This window comes from Colobus angolensis, unplaced genomic scaffold, assembly GCF_000951035.1.
Source record: "Colobus angolensis palliatus isolate OR3802 unplaced genomic scaffold, Cang.pa_1.0 Scaffold5, whole genome shotgun sequence".
Taxonomy (NCBI): domain Eukaryota; kingdom Metazoa; phylum Chordata; class Mammalia; order Primates; family Cercopithecidae; genus Colobus; species Colobus angolensis.
Genome location: NW_012118487.1, coordinates 25,624,595 through 25,646,602, shown reverse-complemented (window position 1 = coordinate 25,646,602; position 22,008 = coordinate 25,624,595). Strand labels below are relative to the sequence as shown.

The 22,008-nt window shown below is 34.4% G+C and overlaps 1 protein-coding gene and 1 pseudogene across 3 annotated transcripts in view; one reads left to right on the top strand and one right to left on the bottom strand.

The window, feature by feature from the left end:
* Positions 1-10,690, bottom strand: part of FSTL5 (follistatin-like 5) — an 817,862-nt gene extending 807,172 nt beyond the window's left edge. For all 3 annotated transcript variants that reach the window (XM_011959691.1, XM_011959692.1, XM_011959693.1), the window contains exon 1: positions 10,258-10,690. The gene's annotated coding sequence lies outside the window, so the exon portion shown is untranslated. The remainder of the gene's footprint in view (positions 1-10,257) is intronic.
* Positions 10,497-22,008, top strand: part of LOC105524519 — a 180,921-nt pseudogene continuing 169,409 nt past the window's right edge.

The following is a 22,008-nucleotide window of genomic DNA, read 5'->3' as shown; positions in this document are numbered from 1 at the left end:
TTATCAACACCAGACATTATATTATACTTTGGCCTTATTACTTTGCTTATTGTCTACCCTGTCACAGAGAGGGTAGGGCAGGTACCCTCTCTGTTATTGCTACTCAACCCCAGTACCTGAAAGGGTACCTGAAACATAGTAGGTATTTAATATATTTATTGAATTAATTTATTTCTCTTAAAATAACTATAACTTTTTTTAGATGGAATTTCACTCTTGTTGCCCAGGCTGAGTGCAACAGCATGATCTCGGCTCATCACAACCACTACCTCCTGGGTTCAAGTGATTCTCCTGTTTGAGTCTCCCAAGTAGCTGGGATTACAGGCACCTGCCACCATGCCCAGCTCATTTTTTGTATTTTTAGTAGAGATGGGATTTCACCATGTTGGCCAGGCTCGTCTTGAACTCCTGACCTTAGTGATACACCAGCCTCAGCCTCCCAAAATGCTGGGATTACAGGCTTGAGCCACTGCATCCAGCCAAAATAGCTATTATCTTAATAATATTTTTTAAAGTATTGTTTATAAAATAATGAAAAATTGAATTTACCTACTAGTTAGTTGTCTTTATTTATTTTTTGTCAAGATAAAATTGTTTTAATTGTATATAAAAGATATAAGTGAAATGGCTTTTTTTTCCTGTACAATTAATGTTAGTACAAGCAATTGCCCAATAATTTACTAATCTTTAGACTGCATAAACAAGAAAAAATGATCCATAGCACATAAATCTTTTTTGAAGATCTTTTGAACATGGCATTTTTTTCACATGTTGAAGTTTTTCTTTTAAAGTGAATCTAAAGTATATTTCTTGCACTTTTCCTAAATAGCAAGTGTGAAATGTCATGTTCACTTTCTATGTAATTACTATATTATCTGTAAAGGAGCATAAATATAATATTAAATACAAGTTTCTGATTTGCATGAAAATAGTCCATGTTGCATGCAATAAGGTCATACTAAAATATCCTTTGTGTGGTTCTCAATTAGTCAGAGAGCAAAGTTAAAAATGGGAAAACACAGTAGACGACCAAACTCTGATATCAAAAAACATTAACCAAATCCATCATCATCGATCTATTATAGTTCAAAATGTACAAAGCATTATGTGATAAATGCAAGCATGAAAAGAGAGTAAAATCCAATGAGGATCAATTAATTTATATATATATATGAAGTAATTGTAAACTATGCAGGTTTTTTTACACACAGAAGAAGTTTCTAGGCTTCTTCCTATAAAGGGATTAATTAGGAAGAACAGCCTATGACACATTAACACATCCAAAAGCAACTCCAGACCGTCTACTACACAGTTTAGATGATAAATTTAGAGTTAGAGAAGATCCCAGTGGCATTCAAGCAATAAAGACTAAGGTTTAAGTAAAACTTCAACCAGGTACAGCAGGCAGAACGCTACCTGAATCCCAGTGACACACACTGTTGTATAATCACCTCACCTTGTGTGTAGGCAGGACCTATAACTTGCTTTTGACCAATGGACCATGGCAAAGGTAATGTACTATTGCTCTTGTGGTCACATATGGCAAAAAGGAAGGGATTTCAAGATATAATTAAATGTATATCAGAAGGGAGATTACCCTAGCTGGGCCTGACTGGATGAGTGAGTTTTTAAAAGCGGGATTAGAGGTCAGAAACAGAAGTAGTCAGATTAATTCTTCTGCCAGCCTTGAAGCCACAAGTCTCCATGAGTTCTGAGCCGCAAAGAAACAAATCCAGCCAAATGTTAGGTGATCTTGGAGAATCCCAAGCCTCAAATAAAAACCCAGGGCTGGCAGAAACCTTGACAGTGAGGTCCTGAGCAGAGGAGCCAGCTAACCTGTACCCAGACTCATGGTTCATGGAAACTGGGAGATAATAAATGTTTACATGGCTAAGTCTGTGATAATTTGTATGTCACAACAGAAAACATATATATGTTTTAAAAACATGAACATTTTGGTGAGATCCAGAGTGATATTGACATGACATTTACTGCAACAAAAACTACAACTCTGAAAATCACATGGGAGCACAATATGCTCTTAAACTATAAAAACATTTGACTGGATGCAGAGGAGTGGGACCTTAACTGGGATTCTTGAAAGTACAACAGTCCAGACAGGACATTGTGTTTATACAGAGGTAAGGAACTGTGTGATGGTTTAGATTTTAACATATCTTTGTTTTGTATGCGTGCATTTCACATATCAGAAAATGGAAAAGCAGGTTGTGCCGGGCGCGGTGGCTCAAGCCTGTAATCCTAGCACTTTGGGAGGCCGAGACGGGCGGATCACGAGGTCAGGAGATCGAGACCATCCTGGCTAACATGGTGAAACCCCGTCTCTACTAAAGAATACAAAAAACTAGCCGGGCGAGGTGGCGGGCGCCTGTAGTCCCAGCTACTCAGGAGGCTGAGGCAGGAGAACGGCATAAACCCAGGAGGCGGAGCTTGCAGTGAGCTGAGAACCAGCCACTGCACTCCAGCCTGGGCAACAGAGCGAGACTCCGTCTCAAAAAAAAAAAAAAAAGGAAAAGCGGGTTGACTACCAGCAGTGTGTAGAACCAATTAGAAGAATCTTTAAAGCAGCCGAAAGTGTCAACTTAATGTAAAAATTGGAGATCTAATGATGATTTCTGAACACAGTGGCATTTTAAAGCATATTTTAATCAAGAGAAATCCAGAGAAGATATGAAATCTGTAACAGCAGGCTATAAAGAGTAGGATCTGATCATGCAGTTGACTTCAGACAAAACTTGGTCTGAGTCTCAGCTCTGTAGGCAGTACCTTAAGACTTGGTTTCAGAAGACATACAAACATGGAAAAAATGCTCCACATCACAAACCATCAGAAACATGCAAATCAAACCACAATACGACACTATCTTGCACCAGTCAGAATGGTTATGATTAAGAAGTCAAAAAACAACAGATGCTGGTATGGCTGCAGAGAAAAGGGAGGTCTTGTATGCTATCAGTGGGAATATAGACTACTTCAGCCACTGAAGAAAGCAGTTTGGAGATTTCTCAAAGAACTTAAAACTGAAATACCATTTGACCCAATAATGCAATTACTGGGTAGATAGCCACAGGAAAATTAATCATTCTACAAAAAACATACATGCACTTGCACACTCATTGCAGCACCATTCAGTATAGCAAAGACATGATTCAACATAGGGGTTCATCAATGGTAGATTGGATAAAGAAAATGTGGTACACATACACCGTGTAATACTACACAGCCATAAAAAAGGATAAGATCATGTCCTGTGCAGCAATGTGGATGCTGCTGGAGACCATTATCCGAAGCAAATTAACACAGGAACAGAAAACCAAGTATCCCATGTTCTCAGTTATAAGTGGGAGCTAAGTATTATAAACACATGGACATAAGGATGACAATAACAAACACTGGAGTCTAAAAGAGTGGAGAGGTAGGAGGGAGGCAAGGGCTGAAAAACTAATTATCGGATATTATGCTTAGTACCTAAGTGATGGGATCACTCATACTCCAAACCTCAGCATCAGGGAATATATCCAGGTAACAAACATGCACATATATCCCCTGGATCTAAAATGACAATTGAAAAATAATTCAACTTTTTTTTTTTTAAAAAAGATGGTTTCCCTATATCTATTTTATAAGGTGTTTCGCATATAAAATGAAACTGTGTTTATAAATGCTTAAGGCTACACATGCGATATTATGAATCATCAGAAATTTTGTCTCAATTATTATTACAACAGGAAGAAACAAGAATAAGGAGACTAGTGTAAAGAATATCAGAATAATTCTGTCTCAGTTTGGACAGTCTGAGTCAAGGTAAATATGATAAGAGAAAAGTAGAGAATCAGATAAGGCTACATGATAAAGTGAGGGATGTAAAACTTGCATACCTGCTGCATATTGCATAGGAAGAACGATGCAATTTTTAAACATCTATAAATTTTTAGGTAAATTGAAAGAGAATTTGTCATTAACTGACTGGCAGAAAAAGTAGAATAGGGGATCATGTTAGAGATGAGATCATAAGTTCATGGGGTTTGTGCTGTCACCATGAAATCAGAGTTAAAATGTCCAGCAGACCTTTGTAAATACATTAATGGACTTCAAATCTGGGTCAGAGCTACAGATTTGGAGGATATCTGTGAAGAGATGATAATTGTAGCTGCTGGAGTGAATGGACTTCCTAGGGCTCCACAGAGAATGAGGAACAATGAGTTACACGAATAGTATACACAATCTCGTAAACATTTCAAGATTAAAAACGTTTATGCCAGACTTCATGTCAAAAGTGAAACACTGATTATTGCTAACAGATATGTAAAATATAGAATCAAAGGCCCTATATGTTTTCCACTTTAAAGTTAAACTTTCTTAAGAAAATCAAACTTTTCTATCTCTTTTGGGATCCACTTAATAAAGACAACCAAAAACTTGTCTAATGGGGATTCAGTAGGGAGTCTGATGCAACTTTCTGGCTCACCTGGGAGCTGTGTTATAATTACTGCAAACAGCAGTCACCACTTCTCTTTCTCAGTCACCCTAAATGCTATATGAAAACGAAGAGCAACAGCTAGTGGCCAGTATTCCCCTTTACATCAAATACAATTAGATAGAAACAATAGAAAAAAGTATTTAATATTTCCAAAGCTTTCAAGAGCCCACCTTAGATTACCTCCTTGGTGTTGTGCTTCAAAGCTAGTCATTTGTTTTGATTATTTTATTTAATCTTGATTTAACCTCACAGACTATTCAAAACTTTAGTAACTAACTAATCTGAAGGATTACATGTGAGTAGCAGTTGATACCACAAATGCTGATTGCTTGAAATGGTCTAAATGTCACCAAGTGTTTGAATTTCATCTCCAGTAGGACCTTTAAAGGAAAAAGAAAAACAACTTGAATTCCTAAGAAACATTATCTACTCTATTCTATTGTTTCCTATGCTGTTTGAGGCACCAAGGGAAACACTGGCTGCTGCTAGTATTTTGAATATTCTGAGATCAATTAATGTAGCATCTTTATAACATGAAATACAGAGGAAAAACTCCTTAAGGTCTTTGGTATTATGCATTCTAAAGTGTGTTTACTAAAGAATATATGCCATAAAATAATTTCAATGACCTAATAATTAAGGAATAGTCTTGGGGAAATAATAAGAGGCATTTACATGTAGTAAAGAGATTATCATAGTGAAAAAGCTGAGTTTTGAAAATGACATAGCTAGTTGGACTTCTGACCTAAATAGAGGTACTAGACATGTAAACTTAGTTTGATTCCCTAATTCACCTATTCCTAGTTGTGTGACCTTAGGATACAGTGGTATGGAGATTTGATGTGAATTTCTACTTTCTCATATTAATATGAATAATTAAGAAATGAATAACATCAATCTTTACAAAGTTATGCAAATGTTACATTACTTAATGTGGGTGTATGGCCTGATATCAATAAAATATATATGAATACCTATTAATACTTTGAATGGTATCTATGTCTATCTTACTGCTCTTCCAAGATGAAAAAGCAAATCCAGGATCCAAGACAAAATGATATAAATAGGCACTCCATTATGAAGCAACAAATGTTTTTACTAGCACCAACTCACTGGCTCTTTTTCTTTAGAAATATGAAGGGCCAGATTCCATAATCCTAAGTGAGGCAGCTCAGAGTCTGATTGACAGTAGAGTCACAGCAATTACTGGGGCTTTGAGAAAAGGGGCATGTAACCACAGAGGGCAGGTAGGCATTTGTGTTTTCATGTAAGTATCTTTACTTTTAGTGTTTTGGAATTTTAAAAATAATAATAACTCCAGAGACAATAAAGCAGTATCTAATATGTTTTGAGGAAGTGGTCCAACTACAAAAGGTAAATTATTGCCATTTCATCATCATCTTTGGGGGAATATAGTTCAGGTGTGTGTTTTAATTGCTACTGTATGTATGTCTTAATTGCCACCTTGGTGCTATATTCACAGAGAAAATACATCAGTAAAGTAAGTTTCTCTATTACAATATACATTTAAATACTACTCAATGAAGAAGTATTTTTAAATCTTTTGCTTTAGAATTGTTACTTGTGCAATGAACTAGTTATGAGTTGAAATAATATCCTGTGTCATGACATGCAAATGAACTCACTAAGCAACCACTTTGCTTTAGAGATTTGTATAATTTGATACCAAAAGCCACATTAAATTAATATTAATTACTTGATTTTAAACCAAGAAAGTTCAGAGTGAAACTGTTCTCCTGTTTCACCAGATTTATGCGTGAAAACATTAATACACAAGGAATAAAAATATGTTATGGGCAGGGATATCCAGGCTCTGTTCTACAGAGGTGTATGGCTTATCATCTGAAGATCTGTAGGAAGTATACTTGATGTTTTACTTTTATAGACTGTACTTTCCAAATCCTTTATCAGAACTCATATTTTTTCATCATTAATGTGGTGCTATAAACTCTTCATTATGCAGACATCTATTTTTTTTTATTCCTGGCAAATATTCATTTTCAATTGTTCCTTGCCTTGCCAATCATCATGAGAGGTTCTAAATGTCATTTTAATGCCAAAAAAAAGAAAACTGGTATGTGCACAAGCATTCTAGTCGAAATAAAAAATAACAATAATTAGAAGACAAATTTGCCACTAAAAGTTACATATTGTATTACCGTTTATTATCTAAATTATTTTGTACTAGCTAGCGTGTCTTTAACTTGCATGTTCTAGGTCATCCCCCTTGCATGTTTATTGTAGAGTAGAATTTACATATATATGTGTATATACATATATGTGTAAATATATGTGTACATACATTCATACACACACTCTGTCTCAAATACTTATACTATTATTTAATTCATCCTCTTTCAGAAAACCCATTGGAACTCTGAGTTTATCAAAACATGGTCCCATCCATTATAATAATATCAATTCCTCAATACTAAGGTGATTTAAAACACAGAGGGACCAATTGCTTTGCTGTGTGGTTACCAATTTAATTGGAAAATTAGGATATGTCTACAAGCTGTTCTACAGCTAATCTGAAGTAGGCTATACCCAAAAGACTTTGGAGGTGTTGAAGCAGAAGGTGATTAACTCTGTTTGGTAAAGGATAATTGGTCACTTGACTCTTACAATGATGCTAACAACAGGAAGTATTTTTTCTAGCTTATTAGTTCACAAGAGTCTTTTGAGCTTCATAATATATAAAGCACTAAAAAATACAAGAGATACTATGGCAATTTTGGGCGAATATGAAGAACTAATGGAAAGATGTCATTCAAGGTCTTTGGGTCTCATTGATAAATGAGCTTTAAATATTATTTTTTAAATGGCTATTATTCAAAGAAAATGTCAATAAATTATTATTCAAATAACTTCTTAAATATCATTTAAAAGGATATTTTTTATTTTTTTTCAAACTTTTTAGAGTATTTCAGATTTATTATGACTTGTATTTCTCTATCGCCCATGTTAGTAACTAGAAAATAAAAAAAAAGAAAGCAGTATACAGCCTTGATAATAAAAATTCCAAATTGATTCACCCTTATCTTAAATCTCACAAAACATATACAGGAATGCATTTTATTTGTCAGGAGAAACAATCTATCTATAAATTTCATTTTTGACTCAATTTTTAGTTTGATCGATGACCCTTAAGAGGTTGAGAAACAAGAAAGACAAATTGAGCATGTCATATAATATATAATAACATTATTTTAATAATTTTCTATAGACTTTATGAAGTTCATCACTTTTCTGCAAACAGTGCTGCATATATTTGCCATATGTCTGTAATGAAATGCGTTAATGTCTTAACAAGCCATCCAGTGTTATGTTACTGAATAATCCTTTACGTTTTACATGAATTTATTATAACTCCAAAATATGGTCATTTCTTTGTGGATCAAAGACTTAATAAAAGGCCACCACGTTTGAATATCTTTCATACGTGTCTTCAAAGTTGGCACTTTTATTAGTTCCAGGAGAAATGTTATTCTGTATTTAAATAGCGTCCCCTATATGCTAAATTTGGGCTTATGATGGGAATCTAATTTTACCTTATTTCAGGACTAAGATACAAAAGCTAAAAGTGTAGAAAAATCAGAAAAAAAAATGCTTCTAAATGTTTTAAATTTGCAATCTCATTGACTCAACCTTTGGTTATTATTGCCAGTAGCATAGTTTGACTTCAGTGTTTAACTATGTCATTGTTAGATGAAACACTAAATTTCATCTTAAAGAATTCCAGATATTGGCAGTTCAAGGTAAATGTTTATACGTGAATAAAGACATACATCTTGGAAAACTTTGTGCAAACGTAAGTCAATGACACATTCAGGTACATTTTGAGTAAATGTAATGTTTATATATAGTACTGCCTTTCAAATAAGTTATAAAATTAAGATATATATTAATGTTTCAAGATAATAAAATTGAAAATAAAATAAGCCATAATTCTGTTAGAAATTTCACAGCCTAAATATTTATATCAATACAATTAGTTTTAACAAGAAAATTTCATAATTGGTAGTGGAAAGAATGATTCCTTGTGTATTTAAAGGAGATTATGTTGTATAAACTTCCTAGCTCAATGTTTTATATATTCTTTTTTGCCCCACTACCCAATCCAGGCTTTCAAAATTTGTATGAATATTTAATTTAAGATCACATGACTGATGTGAATCCTACAAAGAATATCTGTTCAGGGTAAAACATGTGAACAACTTCAAAAGATTTACATTTGACCTCTAGTATTTGCAACAATATGCATTTCTTGTGGCAATCACTCTCTTGTAGGGCTGTGTAGTAAATACAATGAAAAATCTCTACCTAGAGGATTCATAAAATTCTAAAACTAAACTTCATCCTAGTAACTCTAATACAACTAGAGTAGAAATTTTATGATATTTTAAAATATACAAATATTTAAACCTAACTTAGTGTACTCCTGCTGAAAAGCATAGCTCTCTTCAGTGAATAATACTTAAGTATGAAACAGCTTTATATTTAACTCATTTCTATTAATATTGGACGTCTACTTTGCAACCTAAACTCTCTCTCTCTCTCTCTTTCTCTCTCTCCCTGGAATGTAAAGGAAATATCCCCCACCCCCATGCTTTTCCAGCCATCATTTATACTTAATCTAATGTCACTAAATGACATAAATGAGAGACCACAATTCCATTTATCAAGCAAACCGTCACACCTGTCAAAGTTATGAATAGTAATAAGAAATGCAAAGAGCACAAGATAACTTCTATCATTTAATAATTGCTCAGTATGAGAAGTACTGTTTGGTAGTTTTCCACACTGAATTATTTCTCTGGACACACTCAGAACACACTGCCAATTGACAAAAGGAACATAGCTTCAAAAGAAAATCTAAGTAGAGAAAAGCTCTCTGTTAAGCATGCAAGAGGTTAAACATTGCTGAAATAGTGAGACATTTTCTCAGCCCACGCTTCCCAGTTCCATTCAATTACCAACAGCACAAGCGACTATAATACAAGCTAATACTGTATTATTAAATCAGAGCTTCCCATTTACATCCACCTCTAACCTGAGGGGGTGGCAAGGGGATGACATTTGCTAGTCAACAGCAGAACAAACAGCCCCCAACTTGGAAATACACATGACCTTGGGGTGTGGAATGCTCAGAGACTGAGTTTCACAAGTTTTATTTGGATCTACTGCATAACAACACATCTAAATGGACCCAGCATGATATAAATGTTTCTATCCCTACCTCCTCCCTTCCAAAAAATGTTAAGAGAGCTCTGCACTTTGAAATCTATGCTTTAGATATAGGAAATAATATTGTTGATTAACCAGGGATTAATCCATTCAAATAATTATTTGATTATATTTGTTCTAAACAACTTGTTGGTTGATTTATTTAATATCATTTGCTAATATATTTGGAGGGTTTTCTGGAATGGTTCCTATCCTTTGAACCCTGCTGAAAGCATTGCTCTAAAATATTTATATTTATAAAGCAAGATATAACATGACATTAACTTCACAGAAAGCAAAGCTCTCAACTTCCCCTCTAGAATTTAGTGCATAATCACTAACAGATGATCTTGTAATAATAATAATAGTAATTATTAAAATATTTTTGCAATCATTGCCAAAAGTCCAGTTTCAAATTGTAAAAATAAACATAACTTGTTTTTAAATTTTTGTGTAGCAGTCCGTATGTCTCCCCCACTTGTAATCATTTATAACAATATTATTTTTCTTACCTTATTTTAACAGTCACAAAAGTCCCCCAGAAAGATTCCTAAACGCTGTGGAAATACAAATCACAATTTAAAAAAAAAAAAAAAAGCACTAAGAAGATCGTCTTAGCTGGGAAAAAAATAGATAAAATAGTTTGGTCTAAAACTATAGAAATCTCCAAAGTCACGCCTGAATGAGCGCCCAGGTGGCAAACAGAGGAGTCTCTCCCACGTCCGATACCACACTCCTTTGTCAAGTTGATATGGGTCCTGTTGGTGAAGCGGGTCCCACAGGGCACAGAGGGTGCAAGAGGGCGGTGCCTCCAGGTGCTGGAGCAACTGGTCCGCTCGCGTCTCAGTTTCAGCACCGACAGCACAGTGGACAGTACCAGCTCCTCTCACCTCCAGTTTGTCTCAGTCACTGAACCAGGCTGATTCTCGCTCCTCCTCCCTAGGCAGGAGCTGCTGCCACTCAACCCGGGGGTGCCCCGCCCCCACCATCTGACGTAACTATTTTGCATATCAACTCGCCGAGAAGTGAGGGGCCGCCCCCTTGACTGGGCTTCTGCTAGGGTCAGCTGCGGCGATCGAGAGTACAAAATCCAGGTTTAAGGTCAGCGTGGGCATCTTTGGACTTCGAGATGTATTCTCAACCAGTCCAGTAGAAATTAAACGCTTAGGCGGTGCTGGAGCCTTTGCCTTCGCTGGGACTGCCGTTTCTGCGCACTCTAAGATCGCTGCGGGCACAGCTCTGGAAGGAAGACGGGGCGGAGAGAGGGGGCAGTGGAGCACGGAGAGGACCGAGTGGGAGGCGGGTGGGGAGGAGACGGAGAAATAGAATGAATCGATTCAACCATTCTTGAAAACATCTCCCATCCTTTTGATCTCCCTGGCCAAACTTTGCTGCCTCTCACTGCCGTTTGGTTATTTGAACGCACACGTATGTGGTGTTCCTACTCCTTTCCCTGGTTCACGGAGCAGCTGGAGGGAGTCGCTGCTGCAGAAACTTGCCTGGAAGAAAAAAAAAAAAATCTTGAGCAGCGAGAGGAAACGTGAAAGCTTGCAGCACTAGCCATCGTTTCTAAACAGACTCTTAAAAAAAAAAAAAAGAAAAGAAAAAATTACGCGTGCTCCATAGTATATATTATACTTCATATTCGTTCCGATAAAACCTACAGAACCTTCCCTATTCATTATCATGATTTAAATATATCCTCAAACTGTATAGACTTGGAGATTCCACAGTAAAAAAATAATAATAATAATAAGTGAAAGTTCTCAGCTTCAACTTCCACTGCCAAAATTCTGAAGGTTATGCAATATTTATTATGTCTACTATATCAATTGTTCTATGAAAAATGGAGTATGCTGAAAGCATTACATAGCCTTTAGCAGTTCTCTCAGTATTTGTGATATTTCTTGTCCCAGTGAAGCTCTAGCGGCCTTGAAGGCAAGAGAAAGGGGGCCTGTCATGCCAAATTCCACAGACTGCTTAAACTTATAAACAAACACTTTCAGTGAACTGAAGTAATCAATCATCCAGAAGGGTGATTATTCACATTCCATGCACGTGTCCCACCTACAGTTAACATGACTTACTTGGACAGAGAAGTGGGTATCTAAAACTAAGCTTAATTTTCTTAAGTTGGATAAAGCATGTTTAATAAAAAAGATTGTTTATTCAAAAAATGTCATAGCATTTCACACATCGTTTTCCATCAGAATGCATACATACTGATATGTGTCATCATATTCCAGGAGTCTGATAGCATCTAGCACTGGATCCACTCACAAGCCTTTTCAGGGACTCTAGTAAAATGAATACACTTGTTTATTCCTCTATCAGGAAAAATAATGAATTTTATTTTCTGTGATATTAAGAGGTTATTTGAGGAAGTCTATTTACTTTGTGGGCCCATACCCCCAAACTCCTTCTTTCTAGTTACTTAAAAAGTAAAAGATAACAGAGGAAAAAAACTATGGTATTTTTGCTTGAAGGAAGGAACATTTTTTTTTTTATTTTGATTCACACCCACATAAACCTTTCTCTGTGGCTTTATTCCAGAAATTACCCGTTTCTTTTCTGAACATATAATCCCTAGTACTATTTCTCCAACACACCTTGACTGTAAGTTTCACATTTTGGGTAATCTGCAATGTTTTTGTTTTCTCAGACAACTACTGATTTTACATTTATAAGTGTCAAGTGCCATGACTTTTTGCACAGATACACATGCATGTATTATGAGTTCTTCAATTCTCAAAGTCATTTTAATCATGGTGGCAGACACCATGATATGACAGGAAAGATGATCTGTGGGGGCAGATGGGTGTTGCACAATTGTAATTACAATGGAGCCAACTGAATAACTTTAACTTAGGCTGGCTATGGCGCGCATGATATGCTTCTTTTGGGAACATCACATAGCACACTTTGGTCTGCTTCATGCCAATGTGCTGAAATGTCAGAGAAATCTTGATAGTTCATTTTAGCAATGTAGAGAGTACATGACATATGCTTATAAAATTCCACCAAGACCTATGTTGTTTGGATAATGGATACTATTTTTCAGTTTATTCCAGTGATCATAATGTTTTGGGCTATGAATTCAATTAAAGCAGTCATAATATTGAAAAGCCTGAGGGAATAAAACTGGAAAACAAATCTTCCTTTCAAAGATGGAAAGGAAAGCCAAATCGTTTTCTCATTTTTTCACTGTCTTTAAAAAGAGAGAGAGAAAAGAAAGAAAGAAAGAAAATAAAAGGAAAATAGCTATTTTGGCAAGCATGAACAAAGATGAATATATGCAGAAAACATGGAGAATATTCTCCTAGGGGATTCTTGATTTTGTACTGCCCTAAATGTCAATGTGACTGAGGGCAAGCTATTTAAACCTTTTCATCACACTCATCATTTTAAAAATATGTAGGTTATCCTGCTATCTCCAAAACTCATTACATGCTTGTTATTCTGTAGTTTTATATTAGACTTCAAAACTTCAGAAATTTTTATATTACAATTCAAAATTTTATATTAGAATTTAAAATCTTAAGAACTTTTCCCTAAGTGAAATAAACTGGCATCTGGTTACTAGGTCTGTGAAAAGAATATCTTCATATAATTAGGTTGGGAGGTGTGGAGAGGCTAAGATCAGCTATGAGTCTAAGAGAGGCCAAAAAATATATATAAATTTTATCCACCCAGGCTGGAACTAAAAGAAGGTAAAATAGGCCTGTTAAAGCATTCATTTATTATATAAGCATATTGCAATAATCTCTCATCTAATCACAGATATAATTACTGTTCAGGATATTTAAAGTAATTGTAAAGCAACAATAAAATTTAAGGCATGCGGAAGAGGTTACATGGATTTTCAGTTGCAAATTGACACTGGAAAGATGACTAAAAATTAAGCAAATATGCTTAAGGAAAAGTTATTTAAAGCTGGATGACCAAAATCTACTGAAGGATTTTAATTTAGTTAATTTACATGAACATATTAGAATGTAATACACAGAAATTATGAAGCATATTGTAATGTTGTCTTGCGAATGTGGATATTTGGGGCTTCTGTAGTGTCATCAAATTTTACAAGCTCCTTTTCAAATTATAATTCTTTTAATGTATTTGTAGTACATTAGAATTATAAATGCTCTAAGGATAATAACAGTGTATGTTTTGTTAATATTTCTTTTTGAGTCAATTATAAGAAGGTTTGCTAGTAATTTAGAACATGCTTATTTTGAAAAGCAAAGATGCACTTTTTTCTAGGTAATTTTCATGCTTACTTTTTGGGGATCAAAATAGAGCAGAGCCAGAAAAAAAAGGGATAGCTATAAATAACCGTTTTTTTTTTAAATAAAAGAGAGTGAAATGATTCAACATAAGCATTAATGTGATTAAGATAGAGATCCCAACATCCCTGAAATGTGAGCTTATACATGATTGTGCTTTCTCCTGATAATGCATACGTACATAAGGTTTTTAAAAGAGTAGATGCTGCATTTAACCATTAGATCTTATGAACCAATCGTGTGGCTAAAAACTAATTTATGCTCTTTCTTTTCAACCTTTTGTGTAGTGATTCCAAATTTTATATACATATATGTTTCTTCTTTACTTCCATTACTTTCTTACTTTCCTACTTTCTATCTCTTGCTCCCTTGGGGCCTTTTGTGCTCTCCACCTACATTTTATTTCATTTTAATGTTCTATTTAAAATGTCTATTAGGTATATGTCTACTGCGGTAAAGGACATTTAAATATAGTATTTTGTTATTGAATGAAATGTTGATACAATACATTTATATTAAATTTCTTAGCTAATTCCAAACTGTGACCTTAAACACATTATATGTGTGCGTGTGTGTGTGTGTGTGTGTGCATGTAGGTAGGATATACTAAAGAGAATTTTCAAATATGTATTCTTAAAATTATGGAAATAAAATTTGAAATATATGAATTAAAAACTCACTACTAATAAATAAAGCTGCAATTTAAAAAACACTATTTCCTCATGCACACACATGTATTTGATCTAAGCAGTAATTACAATTTTCATGAGATTATGTCAGTTTAATTTTAAATCTCAATCTCAATTAGTTTAATTGGGATTATTTGAAATCTCAATATTTGCTAAAATTGAGATTGTGTTGTTTTTCATTTTCTCTATTATATATAACAACATAGGCATTTTGGTGACTTTGGATAAGATTGCTAAATTTAATGAAGACTACTGTAAAAGGTCTTTTCTTGCTAGTATTTACATTAACACACAGAAACATACACTAAGAGAAACAATTTTTATCATTTGTAATTATAAATTCACCATCAAAATGGCACATTTCATATGGTAGCGAACTTTTTCAGAAATACTGCCTAAAAGTTGACTTTAACTCTTTGCTATTCTACTCCTCAAATTATCAGATTAATGCACATATAAATTTTTAATTCTCACTGTGTAAACAGGCTTCTCAAATTCTACAAGAACCAGGACAAATGTGTAGTATGAATAAAAGTTATAGGTTTAAGAAATTGTTTGATGTCAATATTTATTGAGGTAATATTAATTGGAGAAAGGTAAAACATAGTTTAATAAACGCTGCTTAACTGGAAAGCTGAAGCCCACCACATTTAATACAGAAACCTAGGTTTGGCTTTAAGTAATGGATTTGCTCATTGTCATCAATAATTTGGGGTCAAAATGAATTCAGAATTATAGTAACTGGCCACTTAAAGAACCACTGCATAATCAAAAGGATGTACCATGAATCCTGAGGGTGCAAAGACAAATAAACCTATTTTATTCTCCATAATAAATATAGATTCTTAATGTTATAAGTTTCATCTTCTCAATTGAAGGGAATTAAAACCCGCTCTTTATATAGCCACATTGTGGGGAATGAACATTAAGATACGGATTTAGCAGACTCAGGTTTGTGTTAACTATTCTGGTTTTTATGCATTTTCATATTTTTTTATTTAGTTGTAAATTTCATAGACACACTCATCCTGGTTTCCAAGTAATACTACTCTGAGTTTCCTCCTAAAGCTGTATTTTGCCTTTCTATTTTGGCTTGGTAAAAATGTTTGCTTTTCCCACACTAGTAAACAATGAGAACTAACTTTCAATAAGAGCGAGCATCTATCAACGTGTCCATGCACAGAATTTCCGAGCTTATATGAATGGATTAAAAAATTGCTCTATAAAGGTATAGATTGAAATGATGACATGATTAAAAATTTAATAAGTATAATTAAATAGGAATTAAAAATTATTATTATAGAGCGGTGTATCTTCACAATTTGAGATATCCTCCTTAGGGATGTTAGATGTGGACATAAACCTGTAAGTAAATAATTTGTTCCTCGGCTTAGGAAAAAGCATCTGAGTGTAATTTTTTATAAACTAAACTTGGCAAGATGAGAACATAGTTTTATTTTGCTAGATTTATATAACAAACATATTTAAGTATCCTTTATTTTCTATGAATTAAGTTCACTGTTAAAAAAATCTAGAAGTGGTAACCATAATTAAAATATAATCCATTAATAGGCCTTTAAGTACACTCTACTACTAGCAATATTGTAGAAAAAAGATTGCAATTACAGTAAAAGCAGAAAACCCTAAAAGTATTAGCTAATTCAAGAAATACTTTACAACACAATCTTACCTGCTTCTGTGATTAAATTAACCTTAGAATTACATTTATGTACCACAGTAATAAATAATATTGTTGACTGCATTTATAAAATTAGAAATAATCTATTATGTGAATCAGATGTATTGTTACCTTCATTGTATTAATAGATTTTCAAATCAATTCACTCAGTTTTCCTTTCTTTTTTCTATTACTTTAATAGAATAGAAATAAGTACTTCGTGAGGCAGTTTAAAGTTCAGTAATACCAAGAGTCTTTGGAATCTAAAACTATGTGCCATTTCTTAATTGAACCATGAAAAAAAAAGCATGAGACTTGCTGATGTTCAAATAGTTCTTGTGTTTAGGAGAGCTCTTAGGGCATCTATTGGCCTGTATTGGTACTGCATATGAGAATTTCAGTTCTCACAACTTGAGTTATATTTGCCCACAAAGATTAAAAATACGTGCTGCTGATTAATACATTTATGTTGGAAAACCGTAATATCTGTTGTTGAATTTAAAGTATTAAGCAAATGCATAAAACACTTATGCCATGGGAGGTGCTTACAAGCGTTTCGATATCGGCTATTTCAACATTTAAAAATTGTATGTTAATTATTTTTTAGAAGCTAATATGTCACTGCTCATATTAGTTGCTTCACCATTTTACTTACACGTCTGAATTTTTTTTTTTTTTTTTTTTAGTCTCGCTCTGTCGCCCAGGCTGGAGTACAGTGGCGCCATCTCCACCCACTGCAAACTCCGCCTCCCGGGTTCACGCCATTCTCCCTCCTCAGCCTCCGGAGTAGCTGGGACTGCAGGCGCCCGCCACCACGCCCGGCTAATTTTGTTTTTGTATTTTTAGTACAGACGGGGTTTCACAATGTTAGCCAGGGTGATCTCCATCTCCTGACCTCGTGATCCGCCCGCCTCGGCCTCCCAAAGTGTTGGGATTCCAGGCGTGAGCCACCGCGCCCGGCCACACTTCTGAATTTTTATAGGAGAGACAAAGTATCTGTTCTTTCAGCTTGCAAAAGAAGTACACACAGTAACATGCTTTACATTATAGTCTTTGACAGCAGAATGTAAAAGGACATAGAGAACATAGCTTTAAGTCTTGAGTTCAGAAATACCATAATGTGTAAGGAAATATAATGTTACTAATGAAAATAATCTGCATATTTGTCCACACAGAGAAATAATATTTCCCCAAGTATCACAGGTACTTTCTAAGAAAAAAAAAAAAAAGCACAGCTATGAGAAAGGATGGAGAAAAATCTGAAATTTAAGTTCTTGCATCTGTATGTGAAAAATAAACAAATATTGTAGGCATGTAATAATACATAAATTAATAATTCTATGAGTAAAATTCTATTATAGGATAAGTAAGTCATAAATGAAAAGTATTAGAAATATAAAGAAAGTATAGCAGGTCAAAATTAGTAAAATCTCAGGTACGAAGTGATACATCCTCAAAGTGAAGTAAAGAAAAGTTTGCCAAAGTGAGAAATTACTACCGATTGTCTTTTATACTTTTTAACCTTTCCTATACAGAAGATCCTTCCAAACCAAATGACCCAAAGTAACTATTCCAGTTTTTGAACCCAAGAATAGCACTAGAACTGTTTGGGAGGAAATGTGGTAAGGGACCCAACAGAAATGTTTATGTTACTTTTCTTAAAATCTCACTTTTAAAATGTTGATTGCTGTTGTTTGTTGATATTATGCAGAAATTATTTGAACTTAAATAAGCAAACACTGTTGAAAAAGAAACATGAAAACAATTCTATGTAGCAGATTAGCATTTCACAATATACTTCTTCTGTATTTATCACGGCTGCTTACCGCGTCATGGCCACTCTACACCTGTGCACATATTTGAATAATGCTTTGGTCTCCAGTGGTTGAGTAAGTCATATGCCCACTTCTGTACAAAGAATTGTGAGTAGAAGTGACACAAGTCACTTTTGGGTTGAGAATTTAGCTGTTAATGCAAGATCCTGCAACTCCTATCTCTGCCAAAGTAATTGGCAACAATTGAAATAGTGACTGCTTAGACAGAATGGGCTCCTGAAGGACAACTATGAAGCAAGAGGCTTTTGCTGACCCATTATAAACACAAAGCATGAGCAAGAAATAAACTTTGATTGTTTTAGGTCACTGAAATGTGAAATTTGTTTTAGGCCACTGAGATTTGAAGTTGGTTGGTCTGTTGCCACAGTATAAACAGATGAAAGACATTGATACGTTTCAACAACGACACTAATTTTGAAATAGTTGTGTATGCACTAGTCGTTCACTAACACCTTAGTCTCACATTTTCTGAGTTCTCTAGCTTCTTACATGATAGATCACATTGATCTCCTAAGATAAAGGCTTATTTATTCTATACATTTCATATTTACCTGGAATCAGATAAAATGAATCTCATCTTTTAACTACCCTCTTTCCTCCCGTGCATGTTTGAATCACATTCTCTTTGGAACATAGTGATTATCCAGATGACTGAATTTCAGCAGTTAGCCTCAATATTTTTCTTTAAAAATTTTTATTTCCATGGATTATTGGAGAACAGGTGGTGTTTGGTTACATGAGCAAGTTTTTTAGTGGCAATCTGTGAAATTTTGGTGCTCCCATCACTCAAGCAGTATACACTGCCCCCTATTTGTAGTCTTTTATTCCTCACCCCCTTCCTGCTTTCACCCTGAATCCCCAAAGTCCATTGTGTCATTCTTATGCCCTCGCATCCTCATAGCTTAGCTCCTATTTATGAGTGAGAACATATGATGTTTGGTTTTCCATTCCTGAGTTACTTAACTTAGAATAATAGTCTCCAATCTCATCCAGGTTGCCACAAATGCCATTAATTCATTCATTTTTATGGCTGAGCAGTATTCCATCATATATCTGTATGTATATAAATATATATAAAAATATAAAAATATATATGCTTATATACTTATATAAATATATGTATATATACATATATAAATATATATATAAATATACACACACACAGAGCAGTGTCTTTATCCACTCGATTGATAGGCATTTGTGTTGGTTGCACGTTTTTGCAATTGTGAATTGTACTGCTGTAAACATACATGCACAAGTATCTTTTCATTATAATGACTTATTTTCCTCTGGGTAGATACCCAGTAGTGGGATAGGTGGATCAAATGGTAGTTCTACTTTTAGTTCCTTAAGAAACCTCCACACTGTTTTCCATTGCTTCTTTAGGGTAGTGAGTTGATCCAATTTTGTCGAATCCTACTGCTCTTTTCCAAGACTTGAACTAGTCCTAAATTGTTATGACAAACTATTTAACAGATATATAAGGAATTTCATTCAGAGTTCTAAGAAAAGTTATAAAGAAGGGAACTAGCTTTAAATGAGAAAATATGTGGCATCAGACACTACTAGGTCCTTTAAATCTGTTATTTCTTTTATAACTCACTATGATTTCATGAGCTTTTTATTGCTATAATTGGTTTACAGTTGAAGGAATGCAGAGAAGTTAATTAACTTACCCAATGTGGAGGATCAAGAAAGTGACAGACACCAGGATTAATCCCAGCCTTTCTAATTCAAAACATCTTTTCACTTACCAACATAGTATGTCTCTATAACCCTTTGTATTTTAAAGTTGTTTGTTGAGATATAATAAAAAGAGTAAGAAGACTACCAATTTTATTTACAGAAACAAGGGATTACTTTACAAAAGAGAAAATGTCCTTACAGGCACAGGAAAAAATAAAAAAGAAATGGACTATGGAAGAGCTAGTTTTATGGTTTATAAGATAATCCAGTATATAAAACATAAGCTCCATGAGCTTCATGGGAGAGAGTCAAAAGAAACAACAAGAGTTTCTTTTTAAAACATTGTCTCCAATAATTATCTTCATTTTCTCCTCTTGCATTTACTTCTCTATATATTCTCCCTTTAAAGTGTCTGCTCCAAGCATTCTTTAGAATCTGCTCTAGTCAAATAGTTCTGTTTCAATAAATCTCAAGGACACCTTTTCTTTCTTGAGTTCTCAGAATCACTTAACACTGTTGACCACTCCTGCTTTGAAACACATTGTTCATTTGGCATCTATGATATTACACCTCCTGCTTTGATTAAATTGCCTGATTATTTTCAGTTTTGTTTCTTTATTTTTTCTTTACTTTCTCTCCTTTCCCTTTTTTCTCTTATTCTTTCTTTCTTTCTTTCTTTCTCTTTCTTTCTTTCTTTCGTTCTTTCTTTCTTTCGTTCTTTCTGTCTGTCTTGACACATTTGCCTCTGCCTTCTGATACATTGTTTCTCAGAGATTGGATCACAACTCTTATTTTATTCTACATATTGCCTTGGAATTCTCGTCTTCTCATTTCACAACTGTCTATATTTTGTTGACCTTTTTTGGTGCTACATACTCATATGCCTCATTGACCAACTTTAATGAAATTATTCTCAGGCACCTCCAACCCAACATGTCTGTCCCAGATTGAATCCATGTATCTTACTGAAATATTTGCCTTTCAGATTCCTTTTCTTATTGAATGGCACCTCCATCTATCAGAATTAAAGTTTAAGACCTTACTGTATTTTTATTTTTTATTTTTTTTTTGCATTTTGGCTTAGATGTCACATTTTAGAATTCCTGACCTAAATTCTGTATTCCAATATTATGGTCAATTATACCTTCAATTTTCCCCAAATTATCATATTCATTTCATTATATAATTACATATTTAAGCATGTAGCCTGTTTCCTACACTGTAAGCTCCATGAAGGTAGGTATCATGAGAAATTTCATTATTCGATCTTGAACATTAACTCACACTGATCTCACAGCATAGAGTCAATAGTTAATGATAGTTGTATTAAATATACTGGATTAGACAAGTTCAAGAATTTGAGTTTCCACAAGATGACTTTTTACAGAGGAGTCATGATGTGCACATTGAAAACGGGGTAGAAGGACAGGATGAAATAATAGGTATGGAGCTGAAGTAAAAGTATAGTAGTCACTCTGAAGATAATAAGAGAGATGACAAAGGCAGTGATTATCGCCAGTATATATAAACAAAGAACAATTCAGGAAAAACAACAGCAATTCCTCACTGAAGTTTCAAAACAACCACACAACTCCATGGAAATTAATTTTAATAAGGTTAATAATGTCTCTCATGAAATTTTTTTTAAAAATCAAGAGTTATTGTATTGAGTATTTTGTGTAGTAGGATGATCTGTTAAGAGGTGAAATTATGACTAAACAACAATCTGGAAGAAGTCTTGGGAAAGGAACAGGGAAGAAGGAGGAGGAAATCAAAGTTTCTGATGATAATGAGGAGGAGGAGAAATAAGGGAAAACAGGTAAAAGAACAAGAAGGAGGAGGAGGAGGAAAGAAGAAGGAGGAGGAGGAAAGAATAAGAAGGAGGAGGAGAGGAGGAAGAGGAGAGGAGGAGAGGAAGAGGAGGAGGAGAGGAAGAGGAGAAGGAAGAGGAAGAAGAAGGGAGGAGAAGGAGAGGAAGAGGAGGAGAAGGAAAAGGAAGAAGAAAGAAGAAGAAGAAGAAGAAGAAGAAGAAGAAGAAGAAGAAGAAGAAGAAGAAGAAGAAGAAGAAGAAGAAGAAGAAGAAGAAGAAGAA